Source organism: Delphinus delphis, chromosome 20 (genome assembly GCF_949987515.2).
Source record: "Delphinus delphis chromosome 20, mDelDel1.2, whole genome shotgun sequence".
NCBI lineage: Eukaryota > Metazoa > Chordata > Mammalia > Artiodactyla > Delphinidae > Delphinus > Delphinus delphis.
Genome location: NC_082702.1, coordinates 5,332,369 through 5,345,691, shown reverse-complemented (window position 1 = coordinate 5,345,691; position 13,323 = coordinate 5,332,369). Strand labels below are relative to the sequence as shown.

Sequence of the window (13,323 nt, the reverse complement as noted above, 5' to 3'; positions counted from 1 at the left end):
TATATCAGACAAAATAAACTGAAGAAAAACAAGTGACATGAGACAAAAATACATTATATAATGATAAATGGGTCAATTTACCAAAAAGAAGTATCAAGTAAAAATATATATACATCTAACATTAGATATCTCAGAAAAATGAAGCAAACATTAAAGGAAAGGAAGAGAGAAATAGCAGCACAGGAATACTATGAGACTTCAATGCCCCAGCTGAACTTACGGATGGAACCAAAAAGATCAATAAGGAAACTACAGACCTTACTGGTTATTAGACATAACAGATCACATGACCCAACAGCAGAAAACACATGCGTCTCAAGCACACATAAAGCATTCTCCATGAGAGACCACATGTTTGGCCAAAACACAAATCTTAACAATTTTAAGAGACTGATATCATAAAAGTAAACAACAATGAAATAAACAGCAGAAGAAAAAAAAGAAAATTCCCCCAAATGCGGAAATTAAACAACTCACTCTTAAACCACTAATGGGTCTAAGAAGAAATCACAAGGGAATTTTTAAATATATGGATGAAAAGGAAAATACAACCTACCAAAAGTTATAACACACAATGAAGGCTGTACTAAAAGGAAATTCAAAACTGCTAAATGCTTACAGTAAAAAAAAAAGATCTCAAATCAGAAATTTATTTTTACACCTCTAGGAAGTAGAAAAACAAAAACAAACTGAACCCAAGTTTAGCAGAAGGAAAGAGGTAAATAAGAAAAATGAAACCAGGGACTTTCCTGGTGGGGCAATGGTTAAGAATCCGCCTGCCAATGCAGGGGACACAGGTTCGAGCCCTAGTCTGGGCAGAGCAACTAAGCCTGTGTGCCACAACTTACTGAGCCTGCATGCCACAACTACTGAAGCCTGCATGCCTAAAGCCCAAGGTCTGCAACAAGAAAAGCCACCACAATCAGAAGCCTGCACTCCGCAACGAACACCCAACAACGAAGACCCAATGCAGCCAAAAATTAATAAATTAACGTATTAAAAAAAAAGAAAGATTAGACCAGAGATAAATAAAATAGAAAGTAGAAAAATATAAAAATGAACAAACCAACAGTTGGTGTTTTGAAAAAACTGAATGAGAAGACCCTTAGCTACACTAAGAAAAAAAAAAAGATTCAAATAATTAAGAACAGATATGAAAGAGAAACGATTGCAACTGATATCAAAGAAAGTTTTTTAAGGAAGATAAGGAAGTACTATGAACAATAATGCCTACAAAGTACAGAATCTAAAAGATACAGGTAAATTCTTAGAAACATACAACCTACTAAACTTGATTTATCATTATGAAATAAAAAAATTGGAGATTGGTTCAAGATGGCAGACTAGAAGGACATGCTCTCACTCCCTCGTGCGAGAGCACTGGAATCACAACTAAGTGCTGAACAGTCATCAACAGGAAGACACTGGAACTCACCAAAAAAGATACCTCACGTGCAAAGACAAAGGAGAAGCCACAATGAGCCGGTAGGAGGGGCGCAATCACAATAAAATCAAATCCCATAACCGCTGGGTGGGTGACTCACAAACTGGAGAACACTTACACCACAGACGTCCACCCACCGGAGTGAAGGCTCTGAGCCCCACATCAGGCTTTCCAAACTCGGAGTCCAGCAACGGGAGGAGGAGTTCCTAGAGAATCAGACTTTGAAGGCTAGTGGGATTTGACTGCAGAACTTTGACAGGACTGGGGTAAAACAGAGACTCCACTCTTGGAGGGCACACATAAAGCAGTGTGTGCATCAGGACCCAGGGGAAGGAGCAGTGACCCCACAGAGACTGAACCAGACCTACCTGCTAGTGTTGGAGGGTCTCCTGCAGAGGCAGGGGTGGGGGGCTGTGCTCACCGTGGGGACAAGGACACTGGCAGCAGAAGTTCTGGGAAGTACTCCTTGGTGTGAGGCCTCCCAGAGTCCGCCATTAGCCCCACCAAATAACCCGATAGGCTCCAGTGTTGGGTCGCCTCAGGCCAAAGAACCAACAGGGAGGGTACCCAGCCAAACCCAGCAGCAGACAAGTGGATTAAAGTTCTACTGAGCTCTGCCCACCAGAGCAACAGTCAGCTCTACCCGCCACCAATCCCTCCCATCAGGAAACTTCCACAAGCCTCTTAGACAGTCTCATCCACCAGAGGGCAGCCAACAGAAGGTAGAAGAACTACAATCCTGCAGCCTGTGGAACAAAAACCACATTCACAGAAAGACAGACAAGATGAAAAGGCAGAGGGCTATGTACCAGATGAAGGAACAAGATAAAATCCCAGAAAAACAACTAAATGAAGTGGAGATAGGCAACCTTCCAGAAAAAGAATTCAGAATAATGATGGTGAAGATGATCCAGGACCTCGGAAAAAGAATGGAGGCAAAGATCAAGAACATGCAAGAAATGTTTAACAAAGACTTAGAGGAATTAAAGAACAAACAAACAGAGATGAACAATACTATAACCGAAATGAAAAATATATTAGAACGAATCAATAGCAGAATAACTGAGGCAGAAGTACAGAGAAGTGACCTGCAAGACAGAATGGCGGAATTCACTGCTACGGAACAGAATAAAAAAAAAGAATGAAAAGAAATGAAGACAGCCTAAGAGACCTCTGGGACAACATTAAACGCAACAACATTTGCATTACAGGGGTCCCAGAAGGAGAAGAGAAAGAGAAAAGACCCGAGAAAATATTTGAAGAGATTATAGTCGAAAACTTCCCTAACATGGGAAAGGAAATAGCCACCCAAGTCCAGGAAGCGCAGGGAGTCCCATACAGGATAAACCCAAGGAGAAACATGCCAAGACACACAGTAATCAAATTGGCAAAACTTAAAGACAAAGAAAAATTATTGAAAGCAGCAAGGCCAAAACAACAAATAACGTACAAGGGAACTCCCATAAGGTTAACAGCTGATTTCTCAGCAGAAACTCTACAAGCCAGAAGGGAGTGGCATAATATATTTGAAGTGATGAAAGGGAAAAACCTACAACCAAGATGACTCTACCCAGCAAGGTACTCATTCAGATTCGAAGGAGAAATCAAAAGCTTTACAGACAAGCAAAAGCTAAAAGAATTCAGCACCACCAAACCAGCTCTACAACAAATGCTAAAGGAACTTCTCTAAGTGGGAAACACAAGAAAGGAAAAAGACCTACAAAAACAAACCCAAAACAATTAAGAAAATGGTAAAAGGAACATACATATCGATAATTACCTTAAAAGTGAATGGATTAAATACTCCAACCAAAAGACAAAGGCTCGCTGAATGGATACAAAAACAAGACCCACATATATGCTCTCTACAAGAGATGCACTTGAGACCTAGGGACACATACAGACTAAAAGTGAGGGGATGGAAAAAGATATTCCATGCAAATGGAAATCAAAAGAAACCTGGAGTAGCAATACTCATATCAGACAAAATAGACTTTAAAAAAAAGAATGTTACAAGAGACAAGGAAGGACACTACATAATGATCAAGGGATCAATCCAAGAAGAAGATATAATTATTATAAATCTATATGCACCCAACACAGGAGCATCTCAATACACAAGGCAACTGCTAACAGCTATAAAAGAGGAAATTGACAGTAACACAGTAATAGTGGGGGACATTAACACCTCACTTACAGATCATCCAAACAGAAAATTAATAAGGAAACAGAAGCTTTAAATGACACAATAGACAAGAGAGATTTAATTGATATTTATAGGACATTCCATCCAAAAACAGCAGATTACACTTTTTTCTCAAGTGTGCACGGAACATCATCGAGGACAGATTACATCTCAGGGCACAAATCAAGCCTCAATAAATTTAAGAAAACTGAAATCATATCAAGCATCTTCTCTGACCACAACACTATGAGACTAGAAATCAATTACAGGGGAAAAAAACATAAAAAAACACAAACACTTGGAGGCTAAACAATACGTTACTAAATAACGAAGAGATCACTGAAGATATCAAAGAGGAAATCAAAAAATACCTAGAGACAAATGACAATGAAAACACGACGAGGGAAGCTTAAGAGCGAAGTTTACAGCAATAAAATCCTACCTCAGGAAACAACAAACATCTCAAACAATCTAACTTTACACCTATAGGAACTAGAGAAAGAACAAACAAAACCCAAAGTTACTAGAAGGAAAGAAATCATAAAGAACAGAAATAAAAGAAACAGAAACAAAGAACAATAGCAAAGGTCAATAAAACTAAAAGTTGGTTGTTTGAGAAGATAAACAAAACTGATAAACCATTAGCCAGACTCATCAAGAAAAAGAGAGAGAGGACTCAAATCAATAAAATTAGAAATAAAAAAGGAGAAATTACAACAGACACCGCAGAAATACAAAGCATCCTAAGAGACTACTACAAGCAACTCTATGCCAATAAAATGGAGAACCTGGAAGAAATGGACAAATTCTTAGAAAGGTATAACCTTCCAAGACTGAACCAGAAAGAAATAGAAAATATCAACAGACCAATCACAAGTAATGAAATCGAAACTGTGATTAAAAATCTTCCAACAAACAGAAGTCCAGGACCAGATGGCTTCACAGGTGAATTCTATCAAACATTTAGAGAAGAGCTAACACCCATCCTTCTCAAACTCTTCCAAAAAATTGCAGAGGAAGGAACACTCCCAAACTCATTCTATGAGGCCACCATCACCCTGATACCAAAACAGACAAAGATACTACGAAAAAAGAATATTACAGACCAGTATCACTGATGAACATACATGCAAAAATCCTCAACAAAATACTAGCAAACAGAATCCAGCAACACAGTAAAAGGATCATACACCATGATCAAGTGGGATTTATCCCAGGGATGCAAGGATTCTTCAATATATGCAAATCAATCAATGTGATACACCATATTAACAAACTAAAGAAAAAGAACCATATGATCATCTCAATAGATGCAGAAAAAGCTTTTGACAAAACTCAACATCCATTTATGATAAAAACTCTCCAGAAAGTGGGCACAGAGGGAACCTACCTCAACATAATAAAGGCCATATATGACAAACTCACAGCAAACATCATTCTCAATGGTGAAAAACTGAAAGCATTTCCTCTAAGATCAGGAAAAAGACAAGGATGTCCACTCTCACCGCTACTATTCAACATAGTTTTGGAACTCCTAGCCTCGGCAATTAGAGAAGAAAAAGAAATAAAAGGAATATAAATTGGAAAAGAAGAAGTAAAACTGTCACTGTTTGCAGATGACATGATACTATACATAGAGAATCCTAAAGATGCCACCAGCAAACTACTAGAGCTAATCAATGAATTTGGTAAAGTTGCATGATACAAAATTAATGCACAGAAATCTCTTACATTCCTATACACTAATGATGAAACATCTGAAAGAGAAATTAAGGAAACACTCCCATTTACCATTGCAACAAAAAGAATAAAATACCTAGGAATAAACCTAGGGAGACAAAAGACCTGTATGCAGAAAACTATAAGACACTGATGAAAGAAATTAAAGATGATGCCAACAGATGGAGAGATATACCATGTTCTTGGACTGGAAAACTCAATACTGTGAAAATGACTAAACTACCCAAAGCAATCTACAGATTGAATGCAATCCCTATCAAATTACCAATGGCATTTTTTACGGAACTAGAACAAATCATCTTATAATTTGTATGGAGACACAAAAGACCCTGAACAGCCAAAGCAGTACTGACAGAAAAAATCAGAGCTGGAGGAATCAGACTCCCTGACTTCACACTATACTACAAAGCTACAGTAATCAAGACAATATGGTACTGGCACAAAAACAGAAATACAGATCAATGGAACAAGATAGAAAGCCCAAATGTAAACCCACGCACCTATGGTCAACTAATCTATGACAAAGGAGGCAAGGATATACAATGGAGAAAAGACAGTCTCGTCAATAAGTGGTGCTGGGAAAACTGGACAGCTACATGTAAAAGAATGAAATTAGAACACTCCCAAACACTATACACAAAAATAAACTCAAAATGGATTCGAAACCTAAATGTAAGACCAGACACTATAAAACTCTTAGAGGAAAACATAGGAAGAACACTCTTTGACATAAATCACAGCAAGGTCTTTTTTGATCCACCTCCTAGAATAATGGAAACAAAAACAAAAATAAACAAATGGGACTTAATGAAACTTAAAAGCTTTTGCACAGCAAAGGAAACCATAAACAAGACGAAAAGACAACACTCAGAATGGGAGAAAATATTTGCAAACGAATCAACAGACAAAGGATTAACCTCCAAGATATATAAACAGCTCATGCAGCTCAATATTCAAAAAACAAACAACCCAATCCAAAAATGGGCAGAAGACCTAAATAGACATTTCTCCAAAGAAGACATACAGATGGCCAAGAAGCACATGAAAAGCTGCTCAACATCACTAATGATTAGAGAAATGCAAATCAAAACTACAATGAGGTAACATCTCACACCAGTTAGAATGGACTTCATCAGAAAAGCTACAAACAACAAATGCTGGAGAGGGTATGGAGAAAAGGGAACCCTCTTGCACTGTTGGTGGGAATGTAAACTGATACAGCCACTATGGAGAACACTATGGAGGTTCCCTTAAAAAACTAAAAATAGAATTAACATATAATCCAGCAATCCCAATACTGGGCATATATCCAGAGAAAACCACAATTCAAAGAGACACATGCACCCCAATATTCATTGCAGTACTATTTACAATAGCCAGGTAATGGAAGCAACCTAAATGCCCATCAACAGACGAATGGATAAAGAAGATGTGGTACATATATACTATGGAATTTTATTCAGCCATAAAAAGGAACGAAATTGCGTCATTTGTAGAGAGTCGTGGATGGATCTAGAGACTGTCATACAGAGTGAAGTAAGTCAGAAAGAGAAAAACAAATATTGTATATTAAAGCATATATGTGGAATCTAGAAAAACGGTACAGCTGAACCAGTTTGCAGGGCAGAAATTGAGACACACACGTAGAGAACAAACGTATGAACACCAAGGGGGTAAAGCCGCGGGGGTGGTGGTGATGGTGATGGTGGTGTGATGAATTGGGCAATTGGGACTGACATGTATACACTGATGTATATAAAACTGATGACTAATAAGAACCTGCTGTATAAAAAAAAAAACAGAAAAAAACCTACTTATTAGGTTTATAGACCTGTGTGCAATTTTAAAAAAAGAAAACACTAGTGTTACCTTTAAAAAAATTTTTAAAAAGGTACCTATGGTAAAACAAAAAAATGTGTTTTCGAGATATCACATAGATTCATTTTTTTCTTTCCTGTCTTTCAGCTTCTACAACTGTCTTATTTAAGCCCCTCTATTAATATATAAAATATGCCACTGCAAAAAAAAAAACCCACAACCCAATCCAAAAATGGGCAGAAGACCTAAATAGACATTTCTCCAAAGAAGACATACAGATGGCCAAGAAGCACATGAAAAGCTGCTCAACATCACTAATTATTAGAGAAATGCAAATCAAAACTACAATGAGGTATCACCTCACACCAGTTAGAATGGGCATCATTAGAAAATCTAGAAACAATAAATGCTGGAGAGGGTGTGGAGAAAAGGGAACCCTCTTGCACTGTTTGTGGGAATGTAAACTGATACAGCCACTATGGAGCACAGTATGGAGGTTCCTTAAAAAAACTAAAAGTAGAATTACCGTATGACCCAGCAATCCCACTACTGGGCATATACCCAGAGAAAACCACAATTCAAAAAGACATACGCACCCCAATGTTCACTGCAGCACTATTTACAATAGCCAGGTCATGGAAGCAACCTAAATGCACATCGACAGATGAATGGATAAAAAAGATGTGGTACATATATACAATGGAATATTACTCAGCCATAAAAAGGAACGAAATTGGGTCATTTGCAGAGACGTGGATGGATCTAGAGACTATCATACAGAGTAAAGTAAGTCAGAAAGATAAAAATATTGTATATTAACGCATATACGTGGAACCTAGAAAAATGGTACAGATGAACTAGTTTGCAGGACAGAAATTGAGACACAGATATAGAGAACAAACATATGGACACCAAGGGAGGAAAGTGGCGGGGGAGGTGGTGGTGGTGTGATGAATTGGGAGATTGGGATTGACATATAAACACTAATATGTATAAAATGGATAACTAATAAGAACCTGCTGTATAAAAAAATAAAATTCAAAAGAAAAAAAATAAAAAATTTGAACCGAATTATAACTAGAGAAATTCAAAAAGTAATCAAAAACCTCAAACAAAGAAAAACCCAGGGCTTCCCTGGTGGCGCAGTGGTTAAAAATCCACCTGCCATTGCAGGGGACACGGGTTCGAACCCTGGTCTGGGAAGATCCCACATGCCATGGAGCAACTAAGCCCATTTGCCACAACTACTGAGTCTGCGCTCTAGAGCCCGCAAGCCACAACTACTGAGCCTGCACTCTAGAGCCTGCAAGCCACAACTACTGAGCTCACGTGCCACAACTACTGCAGCCTGTGGGCCTAGAGCCCATGCTCCACAATAAGAGAAGCCTGTGCAACAAAGTAGCTCCCACTCGCCACAACTAGAGAAAGCCCACGCCCAGCAATGAAAACCCAACACAACCAAAAATAAATCAATAAATAATAATTTTTAAAAAACAAACAAACAAGAAAAACCCAGGACCAAATTCTATGAAATATTTACAAAAGAATTACCACTAATCCTGCTAAAATTACAGAGTTGAAGAGGGAACTCTTGCAAATTCTTTCTATGGAGCCAGCATGATTCTGATACCAATCTCAGACAAAAACACAACAAGAAAGTAAAACTAGAAACCAATACCCCTGATGAATATTGATGCAAAATCCTTAACAACATACTAGCAAAATAATACCACATTAAAAAGATCTGACATGTTGACCAAGTGGATTTTATTCATATAAGGCAAAGAGGAGTCAACATACAAAATCAATTAATGTGATACACCACATTAACAGAGTAAAGGAAAAAAACACACAGGACCATCTCAATTGATGCAGAGAAAAGCATTTGACAAAATTCAACAACCTTTCAAGATAAAACACTCAACAAACCAGAAAGAGTAAATTCTCTCAACATAATAAACGCCATTTATGAAAAAAGCACAGCTAACAACATTCTCAATGGGGGCAGACTGAAAGCTTGTCCTCTGAGATCAGAAAGAAGGATGCACACTCTCTGCACCACTGCTCAACAATGTACTGAAACTCCTAGCCAGAGCAATTAGTTAAGAAAAAGAAATCTAAGTTATCCAAACTAAAAAAGTAAACTTACCTTCTTTCCTAGATGACAAGGTTTTATATGTAAAAATCATAAAGATTCCGTAAGAAACCTGCTATATCAAGAGTGTTAGAAAAGTTGTCGTATACAAACTCCAAATGCAAAAATCGGTTGCATTTCTATACACAATGAACAATGTCAGAAGAAAACAAGAAAACAATCTTATTTACTATAGCATTAAAAAGGGATGAAGGGGCTTCCCTGGTGGCGCAGTGGTTGAGAGTCCGCCTGCCGATGCAGGGGACACGGGTTCGTGCCCCGGTCTGGAAGGATCCCACATGCCGCGGAGCGGCTGGCCCCGTGAGCCATGGCCGCTGCGCCTGCGCATCCGGAGCCTGTGCTCCGCAACGGGAGAGGCCACAACAGTGAGAGGCCCGCGTAGAGCAAAAAAAAAAAAAAAAAAGGATGAAATATTTAGGAATAAATTAGCCAACATGGTGAAAGACTTGTACACTGAAAACTACTAACCATTGCTAAAAGAAATCCAAAAAGATACAAATAGAAAGACAACCTGTACTCATGGGCTGGAAGACTTATTCTCTTAAAAAATCCAAGCTACACAAAGTGTTCTACAGATTCAGTGGACCCATTATCAAAATTTCCATAGCAATCTTTGCAGAAATAGAGGGGGAAAAAAATGCTAAAAGTCACAGGGCAGTTCTAGAGACCACAAATAGCCAAAAGTCTCTTGAACAAGAAGAAAGGTGAAGGCCTCCCTTTTTATTTCAAAACATATTAAGAAGTAATCAAGATGGTGTGGTACCGGTATAAACGCAGATAACATAAACCAAATGAACACAATACTCAGAAATAATCCTTTGCATATATGTAAAATGTATTCACAAGGGTGTCAAGATACACACAGGGGAAAGGAGAGTATCAATAACAATGGTGCTGAGAAAAGAGATATCTACTAGGAAAAGAATGAAGCTGGAATCTTGCCCGTATCAGAAGTAAAACTTTCTGTCTGTCAAAGGATACAATCCAGAGTGAAAAGACAACCTCTGAGGAATGGAGGTGATGAAAGTAATTTAAAGAATTTCCAACTGCCAGAGATTTAGGTTGATTTCATAGTTTAAACCTGATGATAAACTAAAACACCCTCTGCCACTGATGTCTATTTTTGAACTTTCCATTCCATTCCCAATCGTTAAGATTTAAGGAGAGTGACTCACATGTTTACCTTGAACTGCCTTAGAAAAAGTCATAACAAACTGCTCCAATTGGTCTGATTTCCGGATTTTACCAGGTACTGCGCACGTTAATACCTGACTTCCAAGTGCAGCTTCTGTACCCTGGTTGACAGAGAGTGGACAGTGCATCCGGATGGGGCCCCTCAACAGTCCCTGCTGCCCAAGAGCACTGACACCACGTCTCCAATCCGTGGGTGTGAAATCTAAGTGGAGACGACAGACCCTGAGGGAGGGCCCCGGGTGAGTGTGAGGCACAGGTGTCAGGCAGGATACTTCAGAGTCAGACAAGATCAGCAAGCCCAAAGAAGGGCATTTCAGGAAGGACAGACTGAGAATCAACCAAAAATATGACTTTACCTGAGAAAGAGCCATTTCCGACTCCTTTTCTTTCCTCTCCCTCCTCAGGAAACGTGAGTCTTTAGAGGTTGACCTTGAAAGTGGAAAACAGGCTGTTTAATGCTTGCAATCAACACACCCCCTTCCTGAGTCACCACCACACACACAGGGAAGCCCTCAGCATGTGGAACAGACGGTCCTCTGCTGCCCACTGTCCCAGGAGGGGCTCAGGACAGTAACTCCCACAGAGTCTAACAGGTGAGTTTTCCCACCCTTTCTTCAGATCAGGCTCCCCTCCTGGTGAGGCCCTCACGTACCCAGCAGCAGCGGGCACCTCAGCGGGACCCGACGATCCCCTGCAGGTCACAGACCAGCCCTGATCCATCCCCACGCAGAGCAGAGCCCTCACCCTCAGCCCAGATCTCAGCCCTCAGGAACGGGGGGACCCAGAGTCCTGATGCTCAGTGACGCATCCAGATTGGAATCACCTGGGGCAACATAAATATTATCGAGCTTTGGTCCCACACTGACTACATGAAGAGGGTACCTGGTCAGAGGGTACCTGGAGCAACATAAATATTATCGAGCTTTGGTCCCACACTGACTACATGAAGAGGGTACCTGGTCAGAGGGTACCTGGAGCAACATAAATATTATCGAGCTTTGGTCCCACACTGACTACATGAAGAGGGTACCTGGTCAGAGGGTACCTGGAGCAACATAAATATTATCGAGCTTTGGTCCCACACTGACTACATGAAGAGGGTACCTGGTCAGAGGGTACAAAACACGTCTATGCATAAAGCCGCATCGATCTGATGGGAAGCCTGGGTTGAGCACTACTCACAGGAGGCAGGCCCAGCACAGCCCCCACTTTCTTATTCTTTCCCAGCTTTACTGAGGTGTAACTGATGAATTAAAATGATGTAAATGTAAGGTATACAAAGTGATCCTCTGACAGATGTGTATACTGTGAATAATTATCACCATCAAGCAAGTCACACTTCCATCAACTAACAATTACCATTGTGTGTGTGTGTTGTGAGGACACTTAATTGTTTCTCTGTGAGTAAATTTCAAGTATATAGAAACAGTATAGGCAGCACGCAGTACATCCCATCCCCAGGACTTATTCATTTTACAACTGAAAATCTGTATACTTTGACAGACATCGCCCCATTTTCCCTACCACCCAGCTCCTGGTAACAGCCTTTCTACTCTATGGCTCTACGAGTTTGATAATTCTAGTTTCCATGTACAATATCTGTCCTTTGTCAGGCTTATTTCACTTAGCATAATGTTCTCTAGGTTCATTCATTTTGTCATAAATGCAGGATTCTTGATTTTTCATATTTATATAGAGTGAATAACATTTCATTATACATATTATATACATACTATACAATATACAGTATATGTTTTGATACCACGATTTTGTTACCCATTCTTCTGTCAACAGACATTTTGGTTGTTTCTGTTCCTTGGCTACTGCAAATACCATAATACTCATGAGACTGCAGATGTGTCCCTGAAAACACTGATTTCCTTTCCTTTGGATATCTGCCAGAAGACAGTTTGATAGATTGTGTGCCTGTTCTATGTTTAATTTATTGAGGAACCTCCATATTGTTTTCCAATTTAGCGGTACCATTTACCCACCCACCAACAGCACACAAAGGTTCCCTGTTCTCTGTATTGTGCCTCTGTGCATATTTTGGGAGGGACAGGAGTGGATAATAGAGTACCCAGCACTGGCCTGGCAGCAAGAAAGTTGCAGCTGCATCTTCCCAAGGATGAGCCCCCGGACTGCAGATCACTGCAGTGTTGCTGTCCTCTGATTCTTGCAATAATCTTTCCCAACAACACGAGACTTCATGACTCTTCTCAAGTTGGGCTCATAGACCCATACCTAGCAGGACCTCCCTACTAAAAACATTCTGCAGTCTTAAGCTTACTACTCATAATTTCCAGTCTGGACTCAAACAAACTTACAAACTCTCATGGGGTCCAACACAGTGTCCATAGAGCCCAAAATGATCCCCTCATCCTGTTACACAATGACAGAAAACATTTCAAGCCCTAATAACTCATGCATGAGGGATAATACATAAGAGGACACCCAAGGACCCACTAGACACAAGGCACCGTATTTTCATTTACAGTGACCCAGGCAAAATACTGGAATCTCCAAAAAACTACTAAAAAGAGAGATATTTCCAATGATGCACATGCCCCAGTGAGACCCCAACATCTTCCAAGGCAACACTCCAGATTCTCTTCGCATCTTTCCAAATGCACATGAAACTTTCTTCACTTGCAACACCAAATACTCAAAGATACCAACGTTAACGCAAAAAATGATCTGAGATTTTCCCTATATTACTCTATTGGTGGCATGATGATGCTTGTCCTCCTAAAAGAGCCAACAAAAGTCAGTGTGTGGAGTGGATGC

General features: G+C 39.7%; 1 long non-coding RNA gene across 1 annotated transcript in view; it reads right to left on the bottom strand.

Annotated features, from left to right (window-relative positions):
- The window catches only part of LOC132416456 (uncharacterized), a 46,596-nt gene that overhangs the window by 27,926 nt on the left and 5,347 nt on the right, over positions 1-13,323 (bottom strand). Inside the window, exon 3 of the long non-coding RNA XR_009517594.1 lies at positions 10,893-10,965. This is a non-coding gene — a long non-coding RNA (uncharacterized lncRNA). The remainder of the gene's footprint in view (positions 1-10,892; positions 10,966-13,323) is intronic.